The 12683-nt window shown below is 37.3% G+C and overlaps 2 pseudogenes across 1 annotated transcript; one reads left to right on the top strand and one right to left on the bottom strand.

The window, feature by feature from the left end:
- Nucleotides 1-6648: 6648 nt before the first annotated feature.
- LOC137733526 (uncharacterized) lies at nt 6649-11927 on the bottom strand (annotated as a pseudogene). The gene is made up of 7 exons (XR_015963889.1): nt 11898-11927; nt 9087-9278; nt 8863-8964; nt 7880-8024; nt 7565-7764; nt 7408-7462; nt 6649-6947 (listed from the first exon to the last, which is right to left on the bottom strand). The product of XR_015963889.1 is annotated as an uncharacterized LOC137733526 (transcript).
- On the top strand, nt 10513-11353 carry LOC137733168 (dirigent protein 22 pseudogene; annotated as a pseudogene).
- Nucleotides 11928-12683: the final 756 nt, after the last annotated feature.

The raw sequence follows: 12683 nt of genomic DNA, 5'->3' as shown, positions 1-12683 counted from the left end.
GCTATAGCAAGCGAGCAAGGTGAGAGAGAGTCTAAAATTGTTTTTTTTATAGATGAATCCAAAATCAGCTACAGGGGTGGCAACGCAGGCGAAGATCGAGACAAAGACAGTCATATGTAGGGGTGGTTTGGTATGGGATACCATACCGAAACTAGTATTCCGAATCCCAAACCGAAATTTTTCGGGATGAGAATTTGAAGACCAATCCCAAACCAAATTTTCGGGAATCCCGAAATATTTTCGGGATTTTGGGACAAATCGGGAATCCCAAATTGAAATATGAAATTATGAATTGTTCTTCAAATATATAATTCAAGAACACATTCATGAACTAGGAATTTCATTTCATTCACACTACCATTTAATTGAACACTGGCATGCTTGACTCTTTTTATCATAGTCAAAATTCAAATTAATTAAACTCTTTTTGCAATCTGTTGAGAGACAAAAGAATCAAGCCTTCTGAAATCATCAGCCATGGTAGCAGCAATAATAAAATCCACATGAATATCAAACAGAACATGAAAAATATGCAAGGTGTAGGGCATTCTAGGTTGCTGAGCATGAATTAGAAACTACTAGCATCAATTATAAAAGAATAATATATATATATATATGTATAAATATATATAATAATTAATATTATATATTTTCGGTTTGGTATGGGATTCCTGAAATATCGAGAAGCCAATCCCGAATCCCATACCGAAATTTTGGGATTAGTTCGGGATAGCATCCCGAAAATTTCGGGAATTTCGGGAATTTTTTCCACCCCTAGTCATATGGCATCGATGTCCTGGTCTTGGAGCCTTCGACGTTAGGGTTTTTTTTTTTTTTTTTTTTCCTAGAGATTTTTCTTTTTCTTTTGACACATATATCAACAAGTAATTCATATTAATCGAAAGACATAATCAAAATATAATTCCGAGTGTAAAATTGAGTTCATTCTTTGTGGTGATGTTCATATAGTCAAGTTTAACACAAGAACTTTAAATTAAGTTTAGAAATTACTTGGATGAAGAACTCCAAACACCAATAAGATTGCTCTCAAGAACTACAAAAGCGCTGATAATATATATTGTCCAGAAAACTTAATTAGAGTGAGAGAACGTGAGAGAGAGAGAGAGGGGAACTTGTTTTTTCACATGCGTTGCGCCTTATATTTATATTAATCCTTCTATGGTTTAGGAATCCCTTTTTTTTTATATTACATCGATATTTTTATACTAGGAAGAGGGGGAGTTCGCCTAAGCTATACAATGAGCAACTTAATTTAGTATCGAATTCGCTATCCACAAGATTCGAACTTAAAACCTTTCACTTCCAAGTAAAGAGGAATACCACCAGACCGTAGTATTGAGTGGCGGTTTAGGAATCCCTTAACAGATACAATAAGTACATGATCCTAACCGACGAGCCATGTTAAATTCCTACTTTTATTTATGTAATCACACATAAATGCTTATATTTACAACATCTGCAAGTTTGCAACCGCAATATAAGATAAAACTCTCTTTCTCCGTCTATCTGAACATCGGTTCGTTTTGCTGGTGGGGCAGCTTCTGGTAAGACTACATTTTGCGATAAGATTATACAGAAGCTTCATGATCAGCGTCTTGTTCTTGTTAACCAGGATTCCTTTTATCATAATCTAACTGATCGAGAAGGAACTTAAATGAGTACATGAATTAATTCAACTTTGACCATCCTGATGTTAACCCAAGTCAATCTGCAGGTTCATCCACTCCATGATTTGATGCTCCACATGCAGTGCAGAATCCTAGTCGGCAAGCATGGGTGTATGTACCTGCCATCATTACAACTATAGTCATCATTGCCATAAAGGAAAGACAGCAAGGAGGACATGTGATTGCTGACTCATGGACAGCAGGGAGGACATTTTATTATTGCTGTTGCACCTATGTTGTGTGCTGGCTGTGCGTTTGCACCTGGACAGCAGGGAATGTTGCTGTGTTGTTGCACCTGTGTAAAGCTTTCTTTTATTGTGTATAAGTATAAGACTTTCAGATAGGAAATGTAACATAATTCAAATCAGAAATTTCTATATGGTCTCTAGAGCCTTTTTTGTCTAACGACAAAGATCCTAACCTATTATTCTGTCCATCATCGCTTCCATGGCTGGAAACAATGTCCCTGCTATCAACCCTAACCCCCAAACCACCACCTTTCAACCTTTTTCCATTATCGTCAATATCAAACTTGATAGAACCAACTACCCACTGTGGTTGGCTCAAATTCTCCCTATTTTAAAAAGCCGGGACTTGATGGGGTATGTTGATGGCACCTTAGTGTGTCCCCCAAAACATGTTGCTGGTTTGACAACCGTGAATCCTGCGTACACAACGTGGGTGCAACAGGATCAAATGATCCTTAGCTGGATTAATGGATCTCTGACTGCGTCTGTCTTGTCTGTGGTGGCAAGCAAAAGAACTGCTCGAGCTACTTGGGAAGCTCTGGAGCAAAGGTATGCATCCACGTCTCAGAATCGTATTTTGTTTCTAAGGAATGAATTGTTGCAGACCAAAAAAGGTGATCTCTCTGTGGCGGATTACCTTGATCGCATGAATGCGATTGCTGACAATCTTGCTCTTGCTGGGCAACCTGTGAGTGATGATGAACTGGTCCAGATTGTGTTGAATAATCTTGGACCAGCATATGAGATGACTGTGAGCGCAGCACAAGCTCGTGACAACCCTATTACTTATCCTGCCCTTGAATCCTTGCTGCTGACAACAGAAAGGAGAATGGTGGAACACAATGTTCCGTTGGTTGAAGGAGCCACTGTTAATGCCTTCGTGGCTTCTCGAGGACGTGGGGGTGGTCGTTCTCGTGGTGGTGGACGCGGGAACTACTCACATCGTGGTGGTGCTCAACGAGGTCCCAATCCTCGCCATTACAATGCTTCGCAGAATAATCAAGGTACTGGCGAAAGGTTTGTTTCTTGTGGTGATAGAATTGTGTGTCAGATATGTGGTAAACCAGGTCATCCTGCATTGGATTGCTACCAGCGCATGAACACTGCCTTTGAAGGACGAATTCCGGCCAAACGACTCTCGGCCATGACTTCTTCACCAATTACTCTTAACAAACAGCAGAATGGTTCTTGGCTTCTAGACACAGGAGCCAATGCACACATTACTCCTGACATTCACAATCTGGCCAATCCCAAAGAGTATCACGGGAATGAAGGAGTAGGAGGTGTAGGTAATCACACGGGCATCTTAATTGCACATTATGGTTCCAGTAAACTTCAAACTAAATCTTGCTCATTTGTTTTACGTGACATTCTTCATTGCCCAACTACCTCCACTAATATCCTTTCTGCTCATCAGTTTACCCTAGATAATGATTGTTACTTACTTATTTTTCCCCATGTTTTCCTTGTAAAGGACCTCAAGACACGGAAGACGCTTTTCCAAGGGAGATGTGAGAATGGGTTGTACCCATTTCCAAATGGCAGTGGCTGTCTCAAGCATTCTGTTACTGCATGTGTGGGAGTTCGAGTGTCGGTTCAAAAGTGGCATGCACGTCTTGGCCATCCTGCAAAACCAATAATCAAGTTTTTAATTTCAAAAAAATTGGTACCAATTCATGGTACCTCTGATGTACGCTTTTGTGAGTCATGTCCTCTAGGTAAAAGTACTAAATTACCTTTCCAATTGTCCAAGTCTAGGTCTCACTTTCCTTTGCAACTTATTCATTCAGATGTGTGGTGTTCTCCAATTCCTTCTAACGAAGGTTTTCGTTATTATTTGTTGTTTGTGGATGATTATTCGCGATATTCATGGATTTTTCCCATGAAACAAAAATCTAAAGTTTTTGCGATATTTGTGAAGTTTAAAGCCAAAGTTGAAAATATGTTTAACAAATCCATAAAAACTCTTCAATGTGATGAAGGTGGTGAATATAAGAATTATTCTTTTCAAAGGTTTCTTGATATTCATGGTATTTCTCAACGTTTTTCTTGCCCTAAACATCCTGAACAAAATGGTTTAGCTGAACGAAAACATCGACATATTGTCGAAACTGCCATGGTTATGCTTGCTCAGTCTTTCATGTCAACTACGTTTTGGTTTGATGCATGCTCAACTGCCACATATCTAATAAACCGATTACCTACTCGTGTATTATTTGATACATCTCCGTTTGAGAAATTATTTCAAAGAAAACCCAATTATGAGTTTTTGAAGGTGTTTGGTTGCCGTTGCTTTCCATGGCTAACACCATACACGCAAAACAAGTTACAACCAAAATCAAAGTCCTGTGTTTTTCTTGGATATTCTTTGAACCATCAAGGATACAGATGCTTGGACATGACCACAAGACGAGTTTATTTGTCTCGCCATGTTCTATTCGACGAGGACTCATTCCCTTTTAAAGGACTCACATCTCCTTCTGACAGTGTCGACAAACAAGGTAACAATTTTTTCCCTTATATCTTACCTATCTTTCCATTACCCACTAATCCACCATCCATGGTTGAACCTGTATCACAGCTCAACCCACCTTTAGACCCTAACCTATTTATAGGACCCTCACTATCATCAAATGAGCAAGTTTTAGTAACTGAACATCGTGTGCAACCCACTGTCCCTAGTGATACTGGACATTCTATGACTACACGGTCTAAATTAGGGTTTCACAAACCAAATCCAAAATATGCTATGCATGTTGCACTTGATAACTCTCTTGTTGAGCCTACCTGTTTCAGTTAGGCAGTCAAACATCAGGCGTGGAGAGAAGCTATGGCGCAGGAGTTTAATGCACTACAAAGAAATGGAACTTGGAGCTTAGTTCCGTACAATTCTACAATGAATGTGCTACCCAACAAATGGGTGTTTAAAATTAAACGCCACGCTGATGGCACTCTTGAGCGACATAAAGCTCGGTTAGTTGCCAATGGTTTTCATCAGAAAGCTGGTGTGGATTACACCGAAACTTTCAGCCCTGTGGTAAAGCATAGCACCATTCGACTCGTGTTGAGTCTTGCTGTGTCAAAGAAGTGGCCTGTACGCCAACTTGATGTGCAGAATGCGTTTTTGCATGGATACTTAAATGAACATGTTTACATGAGACAACCATCAGGCTTCATTGACAACCAGTTTCCTCATCATGTATGTAAGCTACATCGATCTCTTTATGGTCTCAAACAAGCGCCTAGGGCTTGGTTTCAACGGTTCTCTGATTTTTTGTTTCAACTAGGGTTTGAGGAATCTACGTGTGATTACAGCCTTTTTGTGTTTGACAGGCAGGGTATATATATTATTCTGTTAATTTATGTCGACGACATTCTTATAACAGGGAACAATCCACGCCAGGTGGCTCATTTGATTCAGAAACTTGGTAGTTTGTTTCTAATGAAAGATTTGGGACCGCTCAGTTATTTCTTAGGCATTGAAGTGAAGTATAATGGTGATGCCATGCATCTTTGTCAGTCTAAATATGCACTGGATCTCCTCACTTGCACAAAATTCACAGATGCCAAACCTATTTCTACTCCTGTGTCGTCTGGTCAGAAACTGAGTGCTCATATTGGCGATCCTTACGTCACACCAGAGATGTATCGCAGTGTTGTGGGGGCGCTCCAGTACCTCACCATCACACGACCTGATCTGTCCTACGCTGTGAATCAAGTGTGCCAGTTTATGCATTCCCCGAAAAACACACACTGGATGGCGGTCAAGAGAATTCTTCGGTATCTAAAGGCTACATATAATCATGGCTTACTGTATCAACTAGGAACTGCTACGTTGACAGCTTATTCGGATGCAGATTACGCTGGCAACCCTGATACTCGTCATTCTACGGGTGGTTTCTGTGTTTATTTGGGTTCTAATCTTGTCTCCTGGAGTTCAAAGAAGCAGAATACCGTTTCACGTTCGAGTGCAGAAGCGGAGTATCGCCAGTTAGCTTATACTGCTGCAGAATTATCATGGTTAAGGTCTCTCTACAAAGATCTTCATTTAAATTTGGTTCCACCAACCATTTGGTGTGACAACATTTCCTCAATTGCCCTGGCGTCCAATCCAGTCTTCCACTCGCGCACTAAGCATCTGGAGGTCGACTACCATTATGTTCGTGAAAAGGTGGTTCGAAAACAGCTCGTAGTAAGTTATGTGTGTTCTCAAGACCAGCTTGCTGACATTTTTACTAAAGGCCTCTCTTCTTCACGATTTAAGTTTCTTGTCTCCAAGCTTCCAGTTGTTCCCCCACCTGTTCGCTTGTGGGGGGCTGTTAACCCAAGTCAATCTGCAGGTTCATCCACTCCATGATTTGATGCTCCACATGCAGTGCAGAATCCTAGTCGGCAAGCATGGGTGTATGTACCTGCCATCATTACAATTATAGTCATCATTGCCATAAAGGAAAGACAGCAAGGAGGACATGTGATTATTGACTCATGGACAGCAGGGAGGTCATTTTATTATTGCTGTTGCACCTGTGTTGTGTGCTGGCTGTGCGTTTGCACCTGGACAGCAGGGAATGTTGCTGTGCTGTTGCACATGTGTAACGCTTTCTTTTATTGTGTATAAGTATAAGACTTTCAGATAGGAAATGTAACATAATTCAAATCAGAAATTTCTATACCTGATAGATGCATTTGACACCGAGAACTGATGACGACGATCAACAAGTTAGTTATTTTCAGCAGTGATGGAAATCAGCTCAACTTGGCTTTACTAGTATTGTGCTGGCCTCTACCTTTCAGTGTCGAAGAAATTGACTTCATCAAATTGAATAACCACCCTTCTTTTTCTTTTTTTTTTTGAGCTAATACTCATGTTTAGATATCTTCGGCGCTTTTACAAATCTTAATTAGTATTTAATAACTTAGATATATATGACTCAAAAGATCTTCCATTTATGCTCCAACGACTCGCAAATCAACCCTATGCAGCCTTTTGCACTCAATGGATAATTTGAAACTGCAGAGGCAAACAAATGCAACATTAAGATATTATTAAAAGATTCCGGCAAGATATAGACCAGCATGACATAGAAGAGTAAAGCAATACGTAAACTGGAAGAAGAAAACATAACCAGACGAGAAACAGTTTTGTGTACAACTGAGCATGACACTTAACAAAGTTTAATACACTATAACACTTAAGAAATTACAGTATCTACTTGTGTCAACCATCTGCTCTCCAGTTTTGATAAGATTCAGGTTTCCTACATTGCAAAAAATCCTTCGATCGCTGTTCTTTTGTACTCAAGAATTCATACTAGACCACCAAAAATCACATTTGCAAGCTCTAAAGTTCACATAAACCATCTTAGTGTTTTAACATATCTATTCAAATCGACATTTAGAATTTTAAAAGAGTATTTTTCCTCCATTCTTCTATAAAAACCATACTATCAAATAACTCAAGTACAAATTACCTGATATAAAATCATCTGTATACTCATTGATCTTCCCATGGGTTTCTGCACCCACCTGAACATGTATAAAAAGCCGTTACGGGGATTTCAAATTTCACATACAAAACGGAGCATGAATTAGAGACCTATGAACTGGAATTTAGAATCTCAAACATACCACAAAAACAAGATTCAATTCATCACTGGCAGAATTAACATAGTCATCAGTAAGCTCAGAATGCTAAATAAAGGTAGGCAATGCTCACCTACTACACTAGAGTTGACTCGTAAATGTCGGGTTTACAGGTTCCGCAATGACGCGCATAAGAATTTCATTTGTATCTTTGGTCCGTATGCATTTTTTATCTAGTAACTCCACTTTAGAAATTGCAGAAGTCAAAATACAAAGCAATTCGTAAGTTCCATGACATTTTGAAGAGGCAGAATGGTGCAAAGGTGAATATAAAACGACTAGGAGTAGAAGCTAACTTACGCATGACTCCACAAAAGCGCCTACACGTTCTTGGTAAACGGACATGGGGTTTAATCTCAAATAACACTCCATTATCTGTTTTTACATACACAGCTCGTACCATACCAGCTTTATTAAGTTTGCTATCAAAAATCGAACGAAGAGCCTGGACGGGTAAAACACTTAAAATCATGAATTATAAATTAAACACAGTAAAAGAAAAAGAAAACAGAGACTACGTATTAGTAAGACATGCATGATCCAATGCTAAAACCTTGGTGGCATACAGTAAGCCTATGCTAATCTCAATTCCAATGAATGAACTTATGGTTGATGATATTATAATTTAAAGGTCTGTAAGGATAGAATGATAGAATGATACAGTATAAATTGTTTAATTGGACTTTACTGTCTTGATATGTTAATATAATCCAAAAGTTACTTCAGAAAAATGAAGGTTTGGAATTAAATTTTCCTCTCATATAAACAAATGGATGGATCTATTTAGACCCTAAATTTGCAAAGCTAGGGTCCTTCTATGCATCCAGAAATTCTCTGGTACAAATCGTCGGCGGAATTTGTATCAGTAACTCACTAAGTTGTCACTGATATTTTTCAACAATGATATCAACACCTTATAGTTATCAATTACTTTTTCATTTATTTATAAGTATTTTCATTGACCTAATAATATAACTCCATTAGTTTGAGTTTCAAATAGAAACCTAACCAACTATAAATAAGGATTTTCATTAACCAAAGAATATAACTCCCAAGTCTAATCAAGCAAGTTATAGTTTATCAAAAGTTATGACTTTGAGCTGTAGATGACATTTTACCATAGTGGTGAAAAGAAACATCATGCCTATAAACCCTAGTGTGGGTTCAATCTCCACCGACTCTCTCCTGTCTATAACACTATCGCTATACTATAAAAAAGTTATGACATTGAGTTGGAGTTCAAATGACATAAAAATGTATCAATGTAACGTCTAATTTATAGCTCAAGAGCAAATCTGGTAGACAACTCCAGTCCTATAATCATTCACATCTTTCTTTTGTTTGAGGAAGTCAGCGTCTTCCTCTGAATCTAGAATCTTCCACCTCTGAGGAATAAAAATGAAATTGAGGAAATATAATTCTAAAAAAAAAATTAATTAAAAAGTTTCAAATTTAATTTTTTACTGGAATATTAAAGAAATATTTGCTTGAAGAGTTTCTCCTGTACCTTTCGAACGATGCCTTTCCTCAGAGAAGCATTTTCTACAATAAAAGTTGCCCGGACCTCAACATTCGGCGGGGACGGTATAATGGCATTATCCGTGTCATCATCTTCTGTTTTCTCTTCGGTTGTTGTCGATTCGTCTTCCAACTTCCGTTTCACCATCCTAGTGGATAAATTCTGCGACTGCGACTCCGACTGCCCTCTCTTCCACCTCACCATGTTATAGTAGTGTTCCTCCAGTACGTAGGGTTTTTGACTAGTCGAGGGTTTATTAATGAGTAGCCCATTAAAAAAAAAGATATAATCTTATGTACTATTATTTTGTTTCGGGTAGGGGTGATTTTAGGGCTCATTCAATTGAAAACAACGTTTTTAACTTGGGAAGCGTTATTGGCACTCCAAAAATCTCATTTTATACTCCTTACAAAGTGTATTTTTCTTTCCTAATATAGAAAGTTTGGAGTGTAAAATGAGATTTTTGGAGTGATAATAATAATTCCTTTTAATTTTTGTTATAAAATTTTGGAATTAGAGTAATCTCAAAATTCTCGAAACATATTTCAAAAATTTATATAATTTATATGTTTTGAATATTCTCGAAATTTTTGGTACATGTACTACTATGCTTATCCTTTTTAATATAAAATTGTATGCTTTATATAAAAAAAAATGAATAAAATATATCCAAAACGAATAATAAAATATAAAAATTGATAACATAATGCATAATTTGAGTAATAAAATATCAGAGTGCATAATTTGACTTGCATATTATTCATTCCTTTCAGAACATAATATAAGTCTAGGGCTCATGTTATCTTTTGTGCTCAATCTCAAGCTAATTACTTAATGCAATAGATATTTGATATTAAGCTCAAGCGTAAAAGCAGGCCCAAACAAAAAATCAATTGTTGTTATCATTGTTTTCGGGGTCATCATCATGTACATGGCATAACTTAAGTCTCACATAACCTTATTATAACCGAACACCAAACTCATGTCTTTCGATTCCTAAAAACAAAATTTCAAAGTTACAAGTAATGTTTGACATTTGGTTAGCCATCAATGGATTCCAATCTTTCTTTGCTTAAAAAGGATTCAAGCTCTCCATGTTGTGTTAAGCAATTAAAAGCCAAACACTCTCGTAGACCCAACAAAAAGCAGTGGTTGCTTGAAAATGCATCAACCAGACCAACCATTAATTATATAATTAAGCATGATGGGATTTTTTATATATGATACTCTGGAGTATTGGTTACTCAAGAATTTTAGCAGTTTTGTAGCTAAAACACACAATAAATAATATTTAACAATTAAAAAACTCGGAATATAAGATACTCCGGAGCACGATAGAATTTTTGTAAACGAGATATATATATTCTCAATCTCACACTTTGGACATATTAACAACTTCTAAAACTTGTCCTCTTCCTCCTCTTTTGTAGTGACCACATACCACATATCTTACTACAAGTCTAATATCTCTCTCTCTCTCTCTCTCACACACACACACACACACACACAGAGTGACATACTAGCTAGCTAGAGAGACTAATATGTCTTCATTTCTCTACTACTCTATCTTCATCCTCTGCTCAACCTTTCTCTCTTCCATTGATGGAGTTCTAATCAGGCAATTCGTCAGATCCGACGGGAAAACAGAAAACTTAAGCCACCTCCACTTTTTCTTCCATGACATCCTTGGTGGCAAAAACCCAACCTCTGTTAGAATTATTGGGCCACCAAATGGTACCGCTGCAGGCTTTGGCAGCACTATGATGATCGATAATGCACTGACTGAAGAGCAAGACCGTGCCTCCAAGCTCATCGGAAGAGCACAAGGGTTTTACTCAGTTGCTTCACAACAAGCAGATGAATTTGCACTCCTTATGGTCATGAATTTTGTTTTCGTGGAAGGCAAGTACAAGGGGAGTAGCATTAGCATTCTCGGGAGGAATCCGGTCCTGAATGATGTGAGAGAGATGCCAGTTGTTGGAGGCACTGGGCAGTTTAGGTTTGCTCGAGGTTATGCCTTAGCCCATACGGTTTGGTTTGATGCTAATACGGGAGATGCCATTGTTGAGTACAATGTTTATGTGTCAGAATCCTGAACTTTGTCTCAGGCTAGCCATTTGTTGAGAAAAACCCGTTTTTCTTTTTACTTTTTTATACTTTTTTTATTTTTATTAATCCTTTATAGAGACATCTATTGTACTTAATCAGGGAATGGCTACGTTAATCTTATAACTAAGAATAATCCCTTTGAAATATACTAGTATCTTATGATGGATTTTAGAATGGTGTGCAATTTAAGGCAATCAATCTTTTAACCAGAAATTAAATCAGAGTCACTACCAAATTTCGTTTCTAACACTTTAAGTACTTCATTCATAAATTAGGTAATTACCATAAAAAAAAAAAAAAAAAAAAGAAGCTATCAAAATGTGGGCAATTGCATGTTCGATTTAACTACACGATGAGACCGATTCGAACCCTAGCTCGTGGTAACTGACGCTTGATGAGATCCCAGAGCAACCAGAAAGGACCTCAACCAAGAGAAAGGAGAGAGGGATAAAAGCTTGAAAGAGCAAGAATCTCGCAAATCAATTTGATAATTCCTTTAAATTTCAATCAAATTTTATGTTAGTGTGCTGATGTGACATATAAATGTATAAACTATTGAATCATATAGTGTCACGTGGATTAACCATAAAAACATTTTTTTTTTCAAAATGAAAAGCTATTTTTTAAAACGTTATTATTTTTTTTTTTTTCACAAACTGATGCACCACGCCTAACTTTTCTCTTGTTCACTGTTCTCTCTCTCTCTCTCTCTCTCCCCATTGAAGAAACCTCGAGAGCTTCAAAATGGGTGCAAATGTAATAACAGTTTTCCATCCTTTCACTAATCTTCAACTGGAAAAAATATGAAAAGTGTTTAAATATTCAACCATGTTTTCAAAACTTGAACATTGATATTATCAACTCATAAAGCTCGTCAACAACTCATATTTTCTCTCAACAGCTCGAGCTAGATTCTATATATATTATAACTTTAGAAGTTTCCTTGAAATGATGAAAGATCATGTATGTGACTTTACATTTATTTTTACTAAACGTAGCTAGGCCAACCATGCAACTATTAATCGGTTTTGCTCTAAGATTTTCTCTTTTCTTTAATGAAAGAGCTTTCATTAATTAAATCTAGTTCGACTCACTACAACAAAGTCGTCTATAGAACACTTTTGGCAAGGATATTATCCATTCCTTTAAAAAACAGACCCGATTTTGATCACTAAACTTGTCCTTACTATAGTGAGAAATTAAAATATTTTGTGAGAAAACGTTTTCTCGCTGTCGATGGATTGTTGGCGAGGAAATATCTCTTTCCTCGTTGTAGGCTCGTAGTGACTAAGAGTTAAAAAGTTAACCAAAACAAGAATCAGACTCCTGTAAGTTCTATAGAGATTGAGCAAACACTTGTTTATCGTATAAAGATAATTTGGAATTATAAGGAGATTAAGTTTAACAATGTGGTATGGCTTATCGGAGTTGTATACTAGGGTTGTTACTTGTTAGCCTCAAGCAATCTCGATTGAT

The sequence above is a fragment of the Pyrus communis genome, chromosome 7 (genome assembly GCF_041283825.1).
Source record: "Pyrus communis isolate YQ-2024b chromosome 7, ASM4128382v1, whole genome shotgun sequence".
Lineage (NCBI taxonomy): Eukaryota > Viridiplantae > Streptophyta > Magnoliopsida > Rosales > Rosaceae > Pyrus > Pyrus communis.
Note: the sequence above shows the minus strand (reverse complement) of the source record. Positions and strands in the feature narration are given on the sequence as shown.